The sequence below is a fragment of the Lemur catta genome, chromosome 8 (assembly GCF_020740605.2).
Source record: "Lemur catta isolate mLemCat1 chromosome 8, mLemCat1.pri, whole genome shotgun sequence".
In the NCBI taxonomy this organism is placed as follows: Eukaryota; Metazoa; Chordata; class Mammalia; order Primates; family Lemuridae; genus Lemur; species Lemur catta.
This window is the reverse complement of record NC_059135.1, coordinates 78,324,489-78,347,424: the sequence shown is the minus strand read 5'-3', so window position 1 is coordinate 78,347,424 and position 22,936 is coordinate 78,324,489.

Genomic DNA, 22,936 nt, shown 5'->3' with positions numbered 1-22,936 from the left:
AAAGACCCAATGATGAGACAGCAGAAGACTCTAAGACTGCCAACAAAAGAGAGCTTCATTTAAAAGAAAATACTAAGAGTCCTACTTAAATTTGATTCACAATCTCCAAGCTCACTTTGTATAATACGTGGCAACTGGCTATCCAGTGAAGCCATGAAACCTTCAAAACTGCTTTGCCACATGGAGATCAAGAACCCTACATTAAAAGACAAGACTTTGGAGTTTTTCAAAAGAAAAAATGTGAGCACAAAGCTCAGAAGCAATTATTGAAGCCCACCACTTCATCAAATGTGTCTGCACTGAGCATCATTCTTAGTGGCCAAGTGCATTGCTAAAGCTAAGAAGCCTTTTACTATTGGTGAAGAGTTGATCCTGCCTGCTGCTAAGGACATTTGCAGTGAACTTTCAGGAGAGGCTGCAGTTCAAAAGGTGGCATGTGTTCCTCTCTCAGCCAGCACCATAACTAGATGAATTGATGAAACAGCAGAGGATACTGAGGCACAATTGTTAGAGAGAATCAATGAGTCTCTATGCCATGCAATCCAGGTTGACAAGTCTACCAAAACTGACAACAAGGCAACAGTGCTTGTTTTTGTGCAGTGTGTTTTTCAGGACGATGTGCACAGGGATATGTCATGTCCACTTTTGTTGCCAACCAGCACACCACACCTGCAGAACCATTCAAGTCTCTGACTAATTACATACCAGAAAAACAGAATTTGTCATTTTGTGTTAGTATGCACATGGACGGAGCGGCTGCTATGACCAAACAGCTTTCTGGTTTCACTACTTGGGCCAAGGAGGTCGCTTCTGAATGTGAGTCTACACATTGTGTCATGCACAGAGAAATGCTGGCTAGCTGAAAAATGTCACCTGAACTAAACAACTTTTTCAGGCTGTGATTACAATTATCAACCACATTAAAGTAAATGCCCTTAGCTCACGTTTGTTTGCGCAGCTCTGTGAGGAAATGGATGCAAAACACACACGTCTTCTCTCATACACGGAAGTAAGATGCCTTTCTAAAGGTAGATCACCAGCCAGAGTTATTGAGTTACAAGAGCCACTCCAGAGATTTCTTCTAGAAAAACAGTCACCACTGGCAGCACATTTCAGTGACACAGAATGGGTCGCAAAACTTGCTTACTTGAGTGACATATTCAACCTGCTCAATGAACTCAATCTGTCACTTCAAGGGAGAATGACAACTGTGTTCAAGTCAGCAGATAAAGTGGCTGTATTCAAAACCAAACTGAAATTATGGGAGTGATGAGTGAGCATTGAGATTTTTGACATGTTTCAAACATTAACAGAGATTTTGAAAGACACTGAGCCAGGGCCTTCTTTCTCCTAGCTGGTGCATGATCACCTGTCTCAGCTTTCTAAAGAGTTTGAGCATAACTTCCCAACCACAAAAGACTCCCAAACTGGGAAGGAATGGATCCGTGACCCATTTGTGAATAAGCCAGATGAATTGACTTTGTCCATGCTAGAAGAGGATCAACTGCTTGAGATCACAAATGATGGTGGTCTTATGAGTATGTTTGAGGCAACTTCAAATCTCCATATGTTCTGGATTAAAGTCAAGGTGTAAAATCCTGAGATTGCAACAAAAGCACAGGAAACCTGCTTCCATTTCCAACATCCTATCTTTGTGAATCAGGGTTTTCTGCAGTGACAGCATGAAAACAAGATTACAGAGTAGACTGGACATAAGGAGCACACTTTGGGTGTAGCTGATGCCCTCACCCCCAGATGGGACTATCTAGTTGCAGAAATACAAGCTCAGGGCTCCCACTGATTCTGTATTATGGTGAGTTGCATAACTATTTCATTATACATTACAATGTAATGATAATAGAAATAAAGTGCACAATAAACGTAATGCATTTGAATCATCTTGAAACAATGCCTCCCTCCCCATTCTGTTGAAAAACTGTCTTCCATGAAACTGGTCCCTGGTGCCAAAAAGACTGGGGAATGCTGCCTAAAAGGATCAAACTTTTTTCCAAGCAACTCATCTGAGTCCCCAAAGTTCAATGAGGTATCACTACACATCTATCACAATGGCTAACATAAAAAGTGAAAGTACCAATTGCTGGTGAAGATGCAGAAAAATGAATTCACTCATACATTGATAATTGATAATGGGAATATAAAATGTTAACAGCCATTCTGGAAAACAATTTGGCAATTTATGAAAAAACTAAACATGTAGCTGACATACAGCCTAGTAACTACACTCTTGGGTGTTTATCTCAGCAATATGAAGACTAATGTTCACACAAAACCTTTACGTGGATATTTATAGCAGTTTCATTCATAATAGACAAAAGCTGGAAACAACCTATACGTCTTTCACAGAGTGAATAATTAAACAAATTGTAGTCCATCTGTACCATGGGATGCTACTCAGCAATAAAAAGAACAAACTCTACACACAAGAATCTGGATGAATCTCCAGAGAATTACGCTGAGTTAAAAAAGCCAATTCCAAAAAGTTACATACTGTATAATTCCATTTACATCACATTCTTGAAATGACAAAATATCAGAAATAGAGATGAGATTAGTGATTTCCAGCGGTTAAGTAGACATTGGAGTGAGGTGGGTTTGGTAATAAAAGGACAACCTGAGGAATCTGTGTCATGATGGAAAGCCTCTGTATCTTGGCTCTATCATTGTCAATATCCTGATTGTGATATTTTACTGCAGTTTTGCAAGATGTTATCATTTGAAGATTCTCTGTAAAGAATGAACAGAATCTCTCAGTATTACTTCTTACAACTGTATGTAAATCCATGATTATATCAAAATAAAATATTTAATTTAAAAAGATAACTGGCCATTTAAATAAAAATAGCAATAAATTTTGAGCTTTATAGCATATGTATAAATACAATATATGTAAACAGAGCAAATGGAAACATACAATTTTAAGGTTCTTATATGTGAAATTGATAATATCACTTGAAGATAGACTGTGATGAGTCAACCCAACCTCAATCCAATTTCCTGAAGGCTTTTTGTCAAATTCACAAGTAGATTATACAATTCCTATGTGAATCCAAAGGATCTGGGGTCGACAAAATAACTCTGAAGAAGAACAGAATTGGAGAGCTATGAGCACTTGGTTTTAAGACTAAAAATGCTGCAGTAATCAAGGAAGTGTTACTGGCATAGACAAATAAGTTAATGGAACTAAAAAGAAAGTTTAGACACAGACTAACACATACACAACTAACTGAATTTTGTCGAAGTTTAAAAGGCAATACAGTAGAGAAAGAATAGTCTTTCAAAAAATGGTGCGGCAATATATATAACCTGAACTTTTGTACCCCCATAATAAGCTGAAATAAAATAAAAAAAAATGGTGCAGAAATGATTAGGTATCCATATGTTAAAAAAAACACTGAAATTTTCACTATGCACCATATACAAAAATAAGCTGAAAATGATTTATAAACCTAAATATAAATTTTTAAAAAGATAAAACTTCTAGAATAAAACACCGGAGAAAATCTTTAGGAAAAAAAATGTGGCAGATTTCTTAGATATGACATCACAAACATACTCCATTAGAGAATAAATTGATAAATCAGATTTTTTAAAAATTAAAAATCTGCTCTTTGAAGACATGGGCGCAGCACAAACTGGAAAAAATATTTGTAAAGCATATTTTAGATAAAGCATATATATTGAACTGTTAAAATTCAGTAACAAGTCAAAAATCTAGTTTAAAGAAATGTGCGAAGATTTGAACTTCACCAAAGAAGATACACTGATGCCATATAAGCTCAAGAAAGATGTTCAACATCACCATTCATTAGAGAAATGCATATTAGAACTGTTTTGAGATAACAGTACAAATCTATTAGAATGGCTAAAATGTAAAAGGTTGAACATAACAAATGTTTGAGAAAAACAGAAGTCTCATACATTGTTTGTGGGAAAGCAAAATAGTACAACTATTTTGGAAAAGAGTTTGGTATTTTCTTTAAAAGGTAAACATATACTTACCATATGATCCAGCCATTCTACTTTTAGGTACTTACCAAAGGGAAATGAAAACATATGTCCATACAAAGACTCATGCATTCATGTTCATAACAGCCATATTGTAATCGCCACAAACTGGAAACAATCCAAATGTCCATCAAAGGTGAAGGTACAAACAAACTGTGTTACATCCATACAGTGAAATAGTACTCAGCAATAACAAGGATGAACCATTGATATACACAATACGGAAAATCTCAAAAGAATTATGCCTTTGGAAAGAAGCCAAACAAAAAAGTAGTCTTACTGTATGATTCCATTTATATAATGCAAAATGATTGATCTATGGTGAGAAAAAGTAGACTGCAGAGGGTAAGGTGCAGAGAGTCAGGAGGTAAGCATTACATGTGCTCATGAAGAAACTGTTAAGGATGATGGATATGTTTATTGCTTAGTTATGATCATAGTGGTTTCACATGTATATACAATGGCTGATTTTTTTCAAATTGTACACTATAAATATATGCAGTTTATCATGTTAGCTATACCTTAATAAAGCTGTTAAAATGGACTTTTTCTGTCTCACTTTACACTGATAAATGAAGACAATATGTACTCTGAATTCAGGCCCCTTTGTAGAAATTTGAAACCAGTGTTAAAGAAATGATAGAAAAATCTCAAACCCTGACCCATAGGAAAGGGTCAGTAGAAGATTAAGAAAGGATGGTGAAAATGATATTTGGAGCAAATAGTGATTTTGCTGTAATTTTCACCTTTGTCATTGGTACTTCTCCCTTTATTTGAAGTCAGTGGTGAGGAAGGACAAGGAGATCTCTTAGAGATTGTAATGTGTGTCCCCTGTAATTTGATTAGAGGGGACTTACTAGTGCTTTTTCTTGCCTATATCATCTAAAGTGGCAGCTACCTGCTTTGACCTAGACTGAGTTAGCACTGGCGGTGTATCTAATCAGTCTTCTTTATGAGAATGCATGAGTACCTTCTGTGAACCGGTGGTGGGCCATGCATATGAGGGAAAGCTATTGTGAGATTGACTTAGATCCCATAGAAGAGGGCTGCCTAGAGAGTAATGAACTGGAGCAGAGGAACGTGGAAGAAGAACAGATGCTTAAGGTCTTTGTATTAGTCTCAATAGAGATGCAGTCACCCAAGTCAAGGAAGACTGAATGATATACAGGGTTCTTAGGACACTGAAGCACTCAAAAGAGAAAGGCAGCTGTAAATATCTGCCAGTTTCAGAAAGTGAGATGCCAGCTTATAGGAGTATCAAATATATAAGAATTTCCCTGCTTCCCTGTTCTCTTCTCCATTCTACCCACACACATCTTCCTCCCCTTGGGGTCCTCGTCCCAGCATCAGAAACCACTTGTCAGCCCACTCCCACTCTGGAAGGAAATGCCAAAAGGCCAGATGGCGAAGTCAACCACTCTCTCTTTCCCATAGCAGCCTTTCTGCTGCAATAGATCTTACCTGGGGATGATGGGGAAAGAGCTCATGCCAAATTAAGCTCAAAGTATTTGAGTCTCACATAGAATTAGACTGTTTTCTAAGTTGAGAGGGCATGTGGTTTTCTTTTTTAATTGGAAGTGACCAGCAAACTATTTATATTGTACAGAAACATCTTGGAACCAGCTAACGTCAGGGAAGGAAGATTCATCAGGCCCTATTGAATCTATTTAGGGCCTGTGGGAGACAAAGTTTCTTTATGATTATAAACCACTAATCATAACTTTGAAAGTTTTGTGATTCATTTAATAAACAACAGATTGCTGATAAATTGTTACAAACAGTTTAAGATTGCTTTTGAAAAGAGAATTTGAGAATAAAAACATGAATGAGGTCAAGTAGTACAAAGTTAAGTGAACCTGATTTTTTACAATCCCTGTACGAGAGTATCAAAATGTTCCCTCGAACACAGGATGTCACTGATGCTAGCACTGCTGATGATAATGGGCCTATGAATGCAATTCTGTGTTTAAACAAGAACTTTATGTCAAAATGACCTTTAAATATTGTGAATATTTTCAATAAAAAGTTGTACTCCTGTATAAGTACAATTGAAAGGATTTTAGTTCTTTCTACCTACAAATAAACACCTTTATTACTATATATACTAATTATAGTAATATTAATATTGTTTAAAGTAATGTTTTCATAACTTTCCCCCATGAAAACCTGAGCTGGGAGTCAGCAGCTCTGGATTTTTTTTTTTTTTTTTTGGCTCTGTTGCTAGCTTATGCTACTCAACCTCTCTTTTATACTTGTTAAAGACATATATCATAGCAGGCATATATATGGTGTACTTTCCCAATATCTGGAACTATGCTTTACCTTGAGCTTAAAAGAAGCATATTTTAACATTTAAATTTTCCTAGAAACAAGCAATTAAAAAAGAAGTTTAAAAATCCATTTACAAAGATGTGCATGAAGTTTGCACAGAAAACTACACAAGTCTTCAGAGAGAAGTTAGAGAAGAGCTACATAAGAAAACAGATTTACCTTATTTATAGATAGGAAGGCTCAATATTTTTAAGCTCTCAATTCTCCTCAAATTGATCTACAGATTAATACCATCCCAATCAAAATCCCAGCAGAAACTTTTTGGTAAAAATTGGCAAGTTGAAAAGTGCTAGAGCAACTGAGTATTAATATACGGTAAAAAATAAATCTCCTCTTCTATGTCACACAATACATAAAAAAAGTAACTCCATAGGCAAATTCATAGAGGCAGAAAGTATAACAGTGGTTACCAGAGGTTGAGGGGAGGGAGGAATGGAAAATTATTGTTTAATGAGTCCAAAATTTTAGTATGGGATAATGGAAATGAGCCCAGTGGTTTGAGTCCAGCATGGGCAACACAGTGAGAGTCAATCTCTAAATAAAAAAGGAAAAAATGATACATTTTATTGTATGTATATTTTACCAAAATTAATGAGAAAAAGTAATTGAGGCTTTAAAAAGTGGTATGGCTCTAAAAGCATCCTCTAGTCCTAACTAATGTGTGCCTTATCAAGTAGGATGGATGAAACCATTTAGCCTCACTTAAAGGCTTCAGATAAGAGATGGAATAAAAGGATGCTTTGGACTGGAAATTATACATCATACTGATATAATAAAAATGCATACCAAGTATATGTTAAAAATATGTGCTTAAACTGTGAGAAAATGAAATAATATAGCTTTCATTAGACCGATACCCTTGCAGCTCCCTAGAGATGTCACACATGGCTTTTTGCACAGTTTCATCAGTGTCATTTATGGGAAACTCCTTCAATGATCAAAAATGTTTACTGATGGATATGTTCATTATCTGGATAGTGGTAATGGCTTCATGGAGATATATGTGTCAAAAATTCATCAAATTATTCACTCTAAATATGTACAGTTTAATGTACACCAATTATACTTCAATAAAACTATGAAAAAATAATTCATGGTAGATGACAGACTAAAACATAAAAGCTAAAAATATAAAAATTATAGAATAAAAGAAGAATATCTTTATGACATTAGGGTAGACAAAGATTTCTTAGGCAGAGAACACAAGAAAAAACTAACAATAAAAGGGGAAAAAGAAAGACAAGATCTAAATGACAAAATAATGTGTATGCTACCAAAGGAATCTTTAAGAAAATGAAAAGGTAAACTATAGACCTGGAGATAATATTTGCAATACATATATCTGATAAAGAACTAGTGCTTAGAATACACATTCAAAATCTCTACAACTCAGTAATAAAAATATCAAGCACAATAAAAACTGGTAAAACATTTGATAGAACGTCCCCAAAGAACATACAACTGACTAATAAACACATAAAAAATGTTTAATACTATTATTCACCATGGAAATGCAAGTAAAAACCACAAGAAATCGCTTCACTAGACTAGGTACAATGAAAAAGAATGGCAATCCCAATGGTTGGTGACCATGTACAGCACAGCCACTGGAAATCCCATATATTGCTAGTACCATCACTTGGAAAACCATTCAGCAATTTTCTAAAAAGTTAAAATATACCTACCCAGTGATCCACTCTTAGGTATTTTCCAAAGAGAAATCATAACTCTTTTTCCAAAAATATTTTTATAAAAATGTTTGTTATAGCTTTATTTATAATACTAAAAACTGGAAACAAACTAAAATGTGAATGAGTAAACAAATAGTCGATGTTTGTATAATGGAATACTAGTCAGCAACATGAATCAAAGTATGATCAAGTCACACAACAGCATGTCTGAATCTTACAGAAATCATGTTGGGCAAAAGAAACCAGGTATTAAATATTCCATTTATATACAGTTATAGAACCAAAAAAAACTGATAATAGAAATCAGATCGATGTTTGCCTGGCACAACTGTTAGTACGCAGTTGCATGAGGAAACGTTCTGAGGTGAAATGTTCTTAATTGTAGCGGTGGCTACATAAGGGCATATATTTGTCAAAACTCATCGAACTGAACATTTAACATCTTTGCATTTTATACAAATTATACTTTGTCATGGTTAATTTTATATGTTAATTGGAGGTGTTTTGGGATAAGGTTAACATTTCAATTGGTGAACTCTGAGTAAGGCAGATTGTTTTCCATGATGTCATTGGTCATCGTCTAATCATTTGAAGACCTGAATAGAACAAACAGACAGGTATCCCCAAGCAAGAAGGAATTCTCTAGCAGACTCCCTTCATACTTCATCTGCTCCATTGGCTTTCCTGAGTCTCCAGGCTGCCAGGCCACACTATAGATCTTGGACTTGCCAGTCTCCATAATAATAAATTAGTTAGATGAATAGATGGATAGGTAGATAGATAGATAGATACAAAATATGCATACATTCTATTGGTTCTGTTTCTGGAGAACCCTAATACATAGCTCAAATCCAGAAAACAATGTAGAGCAAACTCCCTAGAAACAATATGTTCGTTCTTTAAGGAAATCCTCCTAAGACAATAGATTTTATTCCAAGCTAAGTTTCAGAGTACAAACTTCAGAGACTGCCAAAAATATTGTTGCTTTTTGTTTATAAATCTTTAATATTTTTACTATGAAGATAATCAAATTTGGAGCTTCATTCAGCCAATCCCATCAGCTGACCCACCCCAACCTTCTCCTTCCTAAAGTTTCTAAGTCACTATCCTCCATTACACCTATTTCTCAGCAGCTGTTTCAGTTTGTCCTTACTCCTAGACCATCACCTTTATGGCTCTCCTTCAACAGAGCCTGCTGTTAGGCCATGACCCTCTGGTGTCTCAGGGGGAAACTCTTGGAGTAGAAGTCTCCTTCATCTCCGAAGGGCCTGATGCCAACATCTGCCTCCCCAGCACTATGTCCCTAAAATCTCTGCTCACCTGTTTGGTTTTAGCTACTGTTTCTACTGAGCTCCTTGGAATTTTGCTCCATAGGCATAGCTCAAGAACTAGCCAACTACTTGAGATAAATTGCCATGTGAATGTCTGTACTCACTTTTCTGAAGTTCCTCTCTTCAGGACTTTTTCCCTCAAGCCCCATTCATTTTCCCAGTACCAAAACTGTCCTTCTAAAATTGGTCATTTTCTGCTTGGGCTCTATTCCCATGAACTGAAAAGTGGAAAATATCTGCGTAACACCATTTTTGCTTCCCTTCTATTAAGGAAAGGAGCCCTATATCCTGCTTTTCTTAGTTGCTCTCTAATGCCTTCCAACAATTGCTTTGAATAGTTTGTCCACGTTTAATGATTGTTTTCAGGGACATCATGGTTAGAACTAGGGGAAACAGAACAACCTTTAAAACAGATTATATAAATTCACCCTCATCTTTAAAACCCTTTAATGGCTTCCCACTACATTGTAAACAAGTTCAGATACCTAGCATCAACCTCAAAGGGGTTCATAATCTGACCCTTGCCAATCTCACCCAGTTCACCTAAAGCCACTGTCCCATTGTTTTCACTGTAATCTAGCCACATGTCTCTCCTTTTGGGTCTTAAAAACAAGCCCTTTCTTGCTTTAGGGCCTTTATTTTTTTAATTTTTTTTATTTGTATATATTCATGGCATACAAGTGCAATTTTGCTACCTTGCTATATTGCATTGTGACGAAGTCAGGGCCATCGGTGAAGTAACACACTTTGTACCCACCAAGCAACCTCCTATCACCCACCTCCCCAGCCTCCCCAGCCCTCCAGGTTTCCATTGATTTGCTATCCTCTCACCTCTGCCTGAAACACTGTCCTCTAATTCTTTTATTGACTGATTTCTTCTCTTTTCCATGATTAACTTAAATGCATACTTCTCAGAGAGATCCTCCTCGCTTATATTACATAATTTCATATTACTTTGTTATTCACTATTTCTGCATGCTGTATTTCTTTTATTTTTTGCTTTCAGTGTGTATCACGATATAATAAATCACTGGCAAAGTCATGCATAAAGAATTAGGGCAAGTGAACAAAATATAAGTAGGATTTAGCTATCCAGAGAAGAGAGGAATATAATCACAACATCTACAAAGTCAGTCTACAGAGACTTAGTGAGAATGTTAAAGTTCATGGGAGAAAGATGAGAAAAGTGAAAAAAGGAATGGATGTGGGTCACATTCAACAGTGTTCTGTGTGATAAACTAAAGAGATTTGCTTTCACTCTATAATTGATTATACAAATGAGCATTAATTAGAACTTAAGACCATTCTCTACCAAATTTTGTCTTGCTTTTCACTTAACGATATATTTCAAACCAGTTTCCAAATCAATAAATATACATTGACAACATCATATTTGGTGGCCACATTTAACATGTCCTACATGGAAGGACATTTCAGGTTGATTTGACAATTTGAACTGCTATGACTAAGGTGTTCTTGAGTCCCTGAAAAACGTATTTTGTGCATTTCTCTGATTTTTTTTTCAAAGGATAGATTCACAAAACATAAACACTCTGATTTAAAGAATATGTACATATTTAAGGCTTAATATTTTAATTATCACAGTACTCTAAGAATTTGCCAATTTATAAATAACTGGTATCATGCAAGAGTACCAGTGTCTTGCCACATCTTTTCCAATATAGTATATTGTTGGTTTTCAACATTTTTACCAATTTGGTGGAAAATAACACCTCATGTTCATTACAAGAGCAACTGAAACTTTTTTCCTGTATTCATTAATTGTATTTCAACATTTACAAATTTTTTGTGTACCTCAACTACTTTTCTATTTATGTACACATTGTTTCCACTAAATTCAAATAATTTTTCATATCTTATTGCAAGTTTTGAGTGACAGTCTCAAATTAACAATTAACAAACATGCAGGCTGGGCACGGTGGCTCATGCCTGTAATCCTAGTACTCTGGGAGGCAGAGGCAGGAGGATCACTTGCGGTCAGGAGTTCGAGACCAGCCTGAGCAAGAGCAAGATCTCGTCTCTACTAAAAAATAGAAAGAAATTAACCGGACAACTAAAAATATATAGGAAAAATTAGCTGGGCATGGTGGCGCATGTCTGTAGTTCCAGCTACTCGGGAGGCTGAGGCAGGAGGATCACTTGAGCCCAAGAGTTTGAGGTTGCTGTGAGCTAGGCTGATGCCACGGCACTGTAGCCCAGGCAACAGAGTGAGACTCTTATCTCAAAAACAAACAATTATACAATGATTGCATTTTTATCAATTCTTAGATCAAATTTGCTGGTGTGTCTTCATCTCCCTATGCATGCAGAGAACATTAATATTTCTTTTTAAGAGATGGGGTCTTACTCTTGCTCAGGCTGGTCTCAAACTCCTGACCTCAAGGGATCCTCCCTCCTCAGTCACCCAGAGTGCTAGGATGATAGGTGTGAGCCACCACACCCCAAAATTAACATTTAATGGTGTCCTTTGTTCTCAACTCTTTTGTACAATTAATAATGTTTTGTTTGTTCTCAACTATAAACTGTCTCCAAAGTATTTTACATATTTATTTTGTTTTTGACTTTTAATTTTATTTTAACTTTTTTCCCTGTTAAGTATTTTGATTTCATGCAGTTAAATTTATGCTTTTTTCTGTATGGCTCCCCTTGTGGTGTCATATGTAAAAAGTACTTCCTTGTTCTAACAGGCACTCAATATTTTTAGCTATCTTAAAATTTTCATTTTTATATATGTTGTAAACATCTAGAATTTACTTTGACTTATGGTGTAAAATAGAGGATTTAAGTTATTTCCTAATTTTCAGGCAATTATCACTGTGTATTAAAAAATCTTTTTTCTCCATATCTTTAAGATATGAATTTTTAAAAATACTATTACATACATTATAATATTATATATTATATTAACAATGGTTGGATACTTTCCAGACAGACCTCATATATATGAATATATATACACACACATATATGTATACATATATACATACATATGAATATATACATATATATGTGTGTGTATATATATATATGTATATATATACACACACACACACACACACACACACACACACAGTATATGAATTGAGTACACACACACACACCTGGATCTGCTTCCAGGCATTTTACCCTGCTCCAGTGATATATCTATTAGTATTTTTAACGGTAATTCTTAATGACTGTTAAATAAATAGAATTAAATTACATATTATATTAGTCATTAACTTTTTACTTAGTATTTACTTAGTAACTAAATTAAATAAGGTATACTATAAACATTCCAACTTTCCATATATATATCTTAATATATGTTAAGATAAAGCATCTTTCATTATTTTTATTTTCAAGAGTTATTGAATATTTTACATTCTTCTTAAAAGTGGTACAATATTAAATGATTATCTCAAACTACATTGGAAAAAAAGTCACATTTGGTGCAAAAATGAGAGTCATTTGGCACTTGGAATAAACATAAGGAAAGGAATATTTTCTGTCGACCTGGGATAAAAGTAGATTTTGAGGATTTGCTCAACCCTGTTATTATTCATCCTGTGCTGTACTGAGAACACAGAAACCTTTCAGTAAATATTTATTGACTGATTGAAAAACATATTTGAAGACATTTAAATTGTGAGCTATTTGTTCAAGTTATACAAATAAAATTACACAGATAAAAAATATCCCTTTATAATCTTTATGTCACTTGGGTGTTCAATCAGTTTGAATCAATAATTAATAAGTGTTTATTGGTTACTTGTAAAAATTCCCAGTTGTTTTAGGATATAAAAAGAAGTAGAAGTTATAATAATAAGTCTTTCATCTCTAAGAGTTTATAATCAAATCAGAGAAATATGTAAATGAGCCTTCAACCATTAGAAGAAAAATAAGAATTACGAGAAGAGAGAAGTTTGCAATGTCCAGAATCTCGTACTTTCCCCTTTTTGCCGAAGAATGAATTCCTTTTTCATCAGGCATTCAGAACAATAGGCAGGGAAAATGTCAATATGACCGAGTTTTTCTTTCCTAACCCTCAGGAATACTAATGAAAGAACTCTGAACTATTCCCATAGAAGTAAGTAGACTTCTTGGGTCCTATGACAATAATTTTGTGCGGAATTCTTTTTGAAGACATATTCAACTGGAAAAAAAACATATTTTAAATTGTTTACACATATTGTATATTTTGCAGTTTTAAAATGTACTTTTTTTCTTCATTTCTTTTTTTTTTTTTTTTTTTTTTTTTGTAATTCCATATTGAGGTGCAAGAGGTTTGGCAGGTATATCAACATAAGTATTGGATTCTGTATTCTCTTTTTAGTACTTCCCAGACATTTAGGTTAACTCTTTCCTAACTATCTATTTTCTTTAACTATGTAGTAGCATTATAAGCACAACATATGCTAATAAAAGAAACAAGGAAAGAAAACAATATTAAATATACTTAAGCCTACTGTGTGTTGTGTGTATAGACTTGATGCTTGAGCAACTTCATGGGAATACACAGAGCAAGCTCTTAAATAGGTTTGACTTTTGGTGCAGTGGGCCAAGACACATGCAAGAACAAAATACAGTAGTTAACAAGCTAATAAAAAATGTATGCTGAGGCTCAAACTTAAAAAATTAGATGATACTTGGTGGTATTGTTCTTAATGCATGTATGTCATATACCCTTAAAATCTCTGTAACATTTCATGTTTATTTGGAGAATTAAGTTCAAAACAAAAAGCTTCACAACAGATGTGTCAACTTTAGCATCCTGTTTCATATTTTCTCCCAGAATGTTTATGAATTCTCTGCTCCATTAAGCCTTTACCATAATAACCTTAGAAGGCCCTATGAGAATATTCATTTTAGTGCCTGTTGATTGATATTTATATTTTTCAGCAACAAATGCTTTCATTTTGAAATTACTTATGAAGGGGTTAAACCAGTTCACTGTATGCAAAAAATAAACACATATTTTTCCCCTGATAAAAAATACCAAGAAAATGAAAATAAATAGCTGGATTTATGGATATGTACAAAAACATCACTGAAGCTTAGTGGATTCTGCTTACAAAGCTACCTTAGTAATCAGGAGAGATCAATGCCAAATCCGTTTGATGATAGCAATTGATGCCAATAGTAAAGACAGTCAGAATCATGTCTCCAAGCATATCTTTCCCTAGCTCGGTTGTCTAGCTTAGACAGGCATGGTTGCAAATACTGAAGTTTCTCTGTCACTGCCTCTTTCCTTCATTTTCTCTTTTCTCTACAAATATTTTATAGAAAATAGATTACATGGTCTACTTTTGACACTCCAGTTTCAGTAACAAAATGAAATAGCCTCACTCTTTCTCCTAGACCCAGGTCAAGACGAGTGCTCGTGAGCGCAGGTGTTCTCAGGAACTTCTTCGTGGTTTTGATATGTGCTAATGATTGAGAATGAAGTAACCAGGCCATCTAACCCCCAAGTATCGCTTCCTGAACTCAGGGTGAATTGATCAGCAGAGTTCATGCTCCCCAGGAAACCCCTGGGAGCTAAAAGATAACAATTTATGCTGGTGAAGATCATTTACTAAGTTAGAGCCTTGGTGTTAGTGGTTATTCTTCTGAGCAGTTTAAGAGAAGCTCATGGGAGAATGGGAGATGCAAAGTATGAGACGTAAAGTATCCAACAACTAAAACTAAGTCCTTTGAACTTCTTAACTTTTTGTAAAACTAATATTGTAATCTAAGTAGATAATTCAACAGTCTTAGTGATTAGAGTTTTGTTCATGGTTTTCTATTCCAGTCTACCCTTGCCTATAAGCTCTCCCTAAGGAAGCATCAACAAATAGAACTTCTAGAACAAGTATGGCATTCTTCATCAGCTAACGCAAATCAGCTTTCATGTTTCTATTAATATCAAAATTATGACACTGAGCCACCATAAGGGTGGCAGCTCCTCATTTGATGTTCTCTCCCCCTCCACTTATTGTGATTGTGATTCACATTTATTGGTAGTACTAGTTCACTGAGTTGGGAGAATTAAATGAATCAATACATTAATAGCACTTAGAACAGAATAAGCATTCAATAACCATTAGTGGGTTTACGCCTTTGCATCTTGCTCTGGCTGCTGTCACTGTGTGCATGTCTGCCTCACCTTCCTGCTCCCTCACTAGCCTCTCCTCATCCTTTAGACCATGGCAGCGACAAACCTGAAGGCAGGTGGGAGCGAGGGAATGGGGATGGGGAAGGCACTGGCTTCACCATTTTGACACAGGGGTAAGGTAGGTTTTCCCCAAAACCCCCCTGTGCAGTATTGTGACTGGATTGCAACTTTTAAAAACATTTAACTGAAAGTTCATGGATAACAAAGTGGTGTACACTCAGCGTTATTTCCAATGACTAATACAATGTGGTTCATTTCAGACCCCACCAGCTCAGACTTATACTCGGGGATTCCCTCAAAGTCTGGCACTCAAGCTGACAACTTGCCTACAACTGGCGGGGTCAGCTTAGCTCTCACCATCAAAAAAGCAGTGGAGCATCCTCTTCTAGGTTCAATTATTATGAGGTCCGAAGAGAAAAATTTTCTCATCACCCCAACCAAAGGTTTGTCTTGGGAATTCTTGTTTCTTGTTCCAGAATATGCCTTTCCTCTAAGTCATTTTCAACAAGAACACTCATTTCTACAATATAACATTATGGTTTAATGTAGTTCCACCCCATCTAAATCTTTTAAAGAAAAGAAACATCTCTACCATCTGGCTCCTTCTGCCTTCTCATCCAGGCAAAAAAAACAGCAACAATGTCAGCAGAGGTAAAGCTCTGACTCAATCAGATGTACACAAATTTTTTTGCAGAGCTGAATATTTAGTTTCTCTATCTAAATCACCTGCATTTAGGTTAATGGATACTTCAGCTCTTCCCACAGAACAATGGTTGGATACATTATGGGCCATCATGCACATTTACAGATGTGCTCACTAATTATGCCAAAATTATTTTAATTGCCTGTTATATGCTTGGCACTGGTAAATAAACACAAATAAGCAAATTTTTTTTAAAAAAATGAAAATATGGGGCTGTCTTTAGGGGCTAAATTCTAGTGTTAGGGAAATAATAAGTTTCAAAAACCAAAATATTGTTATTGACTTCTATAAGTTTTATGAAAGACACAGGCAGCAATGCAGAATAATTGTAGATAGCATTTGCAGTGATGTGGGGTCCTTTCTGGGTTCCTTTTAGTCACTGTCCGGTAATGACATGTTTCTGTTTTTGAGAATATCATTATTTCCACGTCTACAAACTACAAAACCTGGCTACATGTTGAAAATACTAGGAAAAAAAATTCACTACAATGTAACTAAGAATGATAGTAGTAAAGATAATTAAATATGTAAATGAAGTGGCAAATTTGGCATATGTTTCAGGATAAATCTTTTGAAAATAGTATTGATTTTGAGGAACAAATAACAACGCACACATCATGTGAACAACATCTTTGTGCAGCAGCAGACAATAACCTGCAAGAGCAGCTTCCTGCCCTTCCTCACCCCTTACCTGCTCTATTTTCCATAGTTATAACAACCTTCTAGCACTCCCGTACATGTTTATTATATACGGAGTTTGTCATTTGTTTGTTCCCACTAAACACTAAATTCCATAAGAGAAAGTTGTGCTTGTCTGATGAATCCCAGGAACTGTGAATAGTATCTAACACAGACCAGAGGCTCAACAAATATTTGTTAAGTAAAGGAATATGTAAGTAAGGAGTGAGCAAATGAGCAGACTAATACGTCTGATCATTTTGAGACCAAAAAAAATTTATAATATTGAATAAAGTGTAAAAATAACTTGGATTTGTGTTTTTTAAAGCAATCTTAAGATAAGTGGCCCCATTTAAACCTCATCTTTCTTTTCACCTATAGAAGCCTGGTGCAATTTCCATAGATGATCATTTTGACTATTTATATATTTTATTAAAAAACAAGAAAACAACATAAAAAATGAGGAAATAATTTATATGAGTAACTGTAGGGATTTTTAAAATATTCTAATATATTAGAAAGTATTCAGACATCAACTCAAAAAATATTTATTGAGCATCTATTATATGTCAGGCACATAGCTCTGAAAAAGAAAGACAATGTTTCCAACCTCTTGAAAACACATGTAAACCAATATACAAATGGAATCATTTCAGAGAATGCTAAATGCAATGAAAGCATAGGATGGAGGAAGGATGGGGATTTCACTTCTAGTCAAAGTATACAGGGAGAGTCTCCACTGGAGGTGACTTTTGAACTGACCCAGAACAGAGAGATTGCACATGCTGTGAGAAGAGTATTCCAGACAGGAGAGGGAGTACAAAACACTAGAGGTGAGCAAAATGGGGATGTGTGAGGAACGGACTGAAAGCCAATATGTCTGGGAGATCGCTGAGATAAAAGGAGTGTGATGTGAGTTGAAGTCAGAAAGGTATTAGGAGCTAAATCACCTAGGGCTTTGTTTACTACGGATACGGTTTGGCCTTTATTTCCTTTTCATTTTTAATTGGCTAGAGGGTTTCATGCAGCAAATAACATAATTTAATTCTTACTTCTAAAAGGTATTCCAGCTATGTATAGAAAAAGGCTCGTACTCATGGGGAAAAAAAATCTTTATCAAATGTAGTTTTCTTCTTCCTATTAAATTTCTCAGTACAAAAGTGTAACAAAAGGTAGCACTGAATTACTATCACAATTCTGTACTTATGTTTTGCCTCTCATGCATTAAAAGTCACAATTTTTATAATTTTATTCATGAGCATTGCAAATATAAAACTTTTGAATTTATCATTTATTTTTGTCTTCAGCACATTTTAAGGTGCCTACTTTCTTAGAACTAATCTAAAATCTCCTGGATGTGAGGAGAAAAAAAACTAATGTTAATCAGTTCAGTCCAAGGGTTTTATTTTCTATAGAAGTAACCCAAAATTTAAGGTAGGTTACTTCAGTCCTAAGTGAAATTGCATTAATTCTGGCTGATTGTAATGGGTAAATATCATCAATATTCCACTTCTTCCTCCTAAAAAACTAAAACCTGATGGCTAAAGTAAATTTAAAATGTAAACCACAATGTTCTATCAAATTTAGTTTTGCCAGTAAGTAGATACTTTTTGTCCTGCAAAAACAGATGTGACTAAAAGAATTGATCTTGCTGACATTGTTATCCTTGTATGGATAGAAATCAATATTAACAATATCCTTTACCATTGCACATTCTGGCAAGGAAATTTTTACCATTCATACAGTCAGACTGAGCTTGTTCTCCATTGTAGTGTCACAGCCTACTTCTGATGGAAAACATTTTTATCTGCAATTGGCTAAGTCATTTGTCTTAGTGAGACATCACAGGCAATAGATGGCATCAGCAAGTGGATATAGGAAAACTGTCATCATTAATTATATTGAGCACTGAAATTGGGATCCCTGAGCTTCCAGTGGCAGATTCACAAAGAGGATAATACAATTTGTGATTCAAACAAAATTAAGCGTAATATATTGTTAGTATCTTTTTAGTCACCTCTTTAAGTGTAAGATCAACCCTAAGTGTGTGTGACTGTGACTATTACCCAACCAATTCTTTGGCTGTGTAATCTGGATTTACTAATGACATCGTGTTTGAGCTTCCTGACAAGTTTCATGACAATTACCAGTGTGATTCAGGTAACTTTAGCCAGAATATACATAAATAAATAAATTGGAAGAATAAAGCAATTCTCAAGCTAGTTTTTCTCTCCACATTTTGATTGTCTGATTGATTAAAATTTCAAGGAAAATTTGCAAAGAAACATAAGAGTTTTCACTTTTAGAAAAATTTCCTATGAACCTCATTAAAATACAACTACTCACTAGGACCATGATTTTGACAAATAGGGCATAACTTCAGAATAGTTTTAATTGAATAAATAAGAGTATATGAAAAACTTGCTGCACCTTTTGTCCCCAGTGTAAGGTATGCAAATCTAGCTAATCCTAATAGCTATTAGTTAATATTAATTTGGTTACTTATGCATTTAACTATCACCCTAGTATTTTCTGTTATAGAATTTATGGTTTTAAAATGTATTTTCTACTTATGCTCTTCTGTATTGATTATAGTTTGTTTCTTACTGGCTCTGATTCTTCTATTTGATGAGTTCTATAGCATTTTGCTATGCTATTCTTCACTCTTATACTCATTCATTTCTTTAATATTTTCAGTCTGTTTAGTGTTGAGTTTTAATTTTGACCTGTTAGTCTATTTCCCTTTTCTAAAATTACATCAGCATTTCTGCTAAAGTTTATCAGAACTTTTATATACTGTTTTATTAACTTTTACCTTTCCTAAATTTAAAAAAACCCTTATGTAGCAAAATTTTCCTCTCTTTCCCATGCAAACATCTTTGATTATATAAACTAATGATCAAAATTGCACTTACCTGTTACAAATGATTTTTCTTACTGGATTATTTAAAATATTTTACAGCATGTAAAGTAGCTTTTGATAGAAATCCTAAGTTTACTCTCAAAAATAATACATTCATAAACCACTCAAAGGTTTATATGGTTCTTAGAAACATTCACTATTCACCTGTCACTTCTCAGTATTCATATTTATAAATTAATAAATGTAAGTGCATATGTGTGTGCGCATGTGTGTGTTAAGTGATCGGGGATTTGGAAGAATTTGTTGACTTGGCATGGGCACATGAAAACTATATTTCACAAAACAGTGAGGAACATAATGAAACCTTTTATGTGTATCATATGTTTCTGTTTTTTTCCCCCTCATTTTGTCATTGACTTATAAATATAGGACGGCATTGGGATGATAACACTGTTCAGCAATTTCAGCAAAGACACTAGTTCTTACCTTCCCCTACACAGTGCATGTACCTCTAGAAATAAAAAGTAACTTGGGCGCATTGCAAATTTTCCTTCTTGGCTGTGAGTATTGTGAGTGCATATGTGTTTGTGTGGTGACGTGAGGGTCTGGGGAGTGGGCTGAGATGAATAGGAAAATACCAGAAGTTGTGAATCTGATTATAGCACGCCTTCTTACATAAACTGACTTCTTCCCTGCTATTTTGCTATTATTGGTTGAATCTAAAGAAATTTCAGATTAAGCCAAACATAAGTCAGTTTGATTATCATTCTGTTCAGGCAGACACATTCTAATAGGGCACTGCTTTAATGTATTTTACCTTCTCTATTCCCCCCTCCTTCCTGCAGAAAAAGAAAAACAACCCAGAAACCTTTAGATCCATTAACCAGTAATCAGGCAGATATATAAAATACTACGCTGTTAACACAGCAGTGCCTTCTCTAAATGTCACTTTCACATCACTGAAAGCAAAACAGCACACTCCCTGTGACTCACGGAGGCTACAGCCAAAAATTACTCACATTCTGTGTTGTATACATACACAGTGGAATACTATTCAGCCTTAAAGAGAGGGGAGAGCCTGCCGTTTAACGACAGCATGGGTGAACCTGGAGGACACTATGTAAGTGAAATAACCAGACATAGGAACACAAAAATTGCTTGATCTCACTCGTACGTGGAATCTAAAAAAGTTGAACTCACAAAAGCAGAAAGTACTGTGGTTACCAGAAGCTGGGACAGGGGAGTGGATGGGGAAAAGGGAGGAGTTGATCAAAAGATATAAAGTTTCAGTTAGGAGGAATCAGCTTTCCTGATCTATTGTGCAGAATGATGACTATAATAAATAATAATGTGTTGTATATTCCAAAGAGTAGATTTTAAATGTTTTCACCACACAAAAATGGTAAGTATGTGAAGTGTAGATCTGTTAATTAGCCAGACTTAATCATTCCACATTGCAAAATATATCAAAACATCACACTGTACCCCATAAATATATATGATAATTATTTGTCAATTAAAATAAATTTTTTTAAATGTATTTATATTCTGAAGGTGAGCTTTTTTCAGATACAAGCTTTGTCCATTCAAAACTTTCATCTCCCATATTCACAGAAAATATTGCTAAGAGATGGATGGGATGGAGAGAAAGGGGCCTCCACAAGCATGTTACTATGTGTACCCCTTCTCGTGACCACAAACACATCTACTTAGCCTCCCATGGGAACATTTTTTACGTACAAATAAATCATCTTCTGTAATCCTCCCAGCAGCCCTGTGGGGGAGATAACATGTCACGTTATTATAGATAAGGAAACTGAGACGCAAATAGGTTGTCTTTTGCCAAAGGCTACAAAACCAGTAAGAGGCAGATTCTCAATATGAATTTCGTGTATTCTGACTTTAAAGTCATATTCTATCCTCCGTATGATATAGCCCCCACAGCTCAGCATAGCTTGGCAATCTCAGCAGGGCACACTGGACTGAACTGTAGATCTAGAAAGAACAGAATGCTGAGAAACCCTACACAGAGCTACATTATTTTATTAGGTGAAAAAAATAAAGAACAATAAAACTTTACATTTTTATGAAGTTTAGGTATTGCTTAGAACTTTTGTATTTACTATTATCTTTGATCTTCATAACTTTAGCTTATTAGCTCTATTACATGGATTGAGAAATTGGCTAAGACAGATCCTCAAATCTAAACAATTTCCCACAGTAAGTGTAGTCGTCTTTCAGTATCCGTGGAAGATTGGTGCCAAGACCCTCTACAGATACCAAAATCCACAGTTGCTTAAATCTGTATTCAAATGGTGCAGTATTTCCATATAATCTCTGCACTTCCTCCCATATTCTTTAAATCATCTCTAGATTATGTATAATACCTAATACAATGTAAATGCTATGTAATTCATTGTTATTCTGTATCTTTTATTTGTATTGTTTTAATTTTTATGTTGTTATTTTTATTGGTATTTTTTAAATATTATTGATCTGCATTTGATTGAATCCAGGGATGCAAAACCCATGGATACAGAGGGCCGATGGTTTTGAAGCTGGGATTTGAACATGAATCTTTCAATTCGGTATTTGCTTCACTATCCATTGTGGCACACTGCCTTTATAAGTTAGTAATGAATTCTGTTGCTCTGCTCTCTTAGAAAGTTTTGCTCTATTTAAATAGCATCATTCCTTCCAACATAAGACTGAAAGCCTTCATGCAATAATTAGGAAATGACAGATATTTCTAAAAAAATATATACGGGCCAATGAGTCAGTCTTGTGCCTATCGTAGAAAGCAGTTGAAAGGGGTCAAAGTATGCCACCCCCAAATATGTCACTTTGGCATGAGGATTATTTTGAATGGAAGGGAAATGAGAATCAATGGATTCAGGAAGAGTTCTCTGCCTTCCCTTTAATTGTCTAAAAGAGATGCCCTAAAAGGGCATAACTTTCCCTTTGTGAAGGTGTCTTTCTCTTCCTCTGTGCCGGGAAGAGAAGAGCATCACTGAGACGGAGTTTACACAAAGACGAGTTTGCACAAACAGACCTTACTGAAATAACCCTTTTCTTCCTGCTTGTAATTCCTAGTCAGTTATCTGTAATTTCTTGTCCCTTAAAGCCCAAACCCTCTTTTCTTTGTTAAGATAGTATATC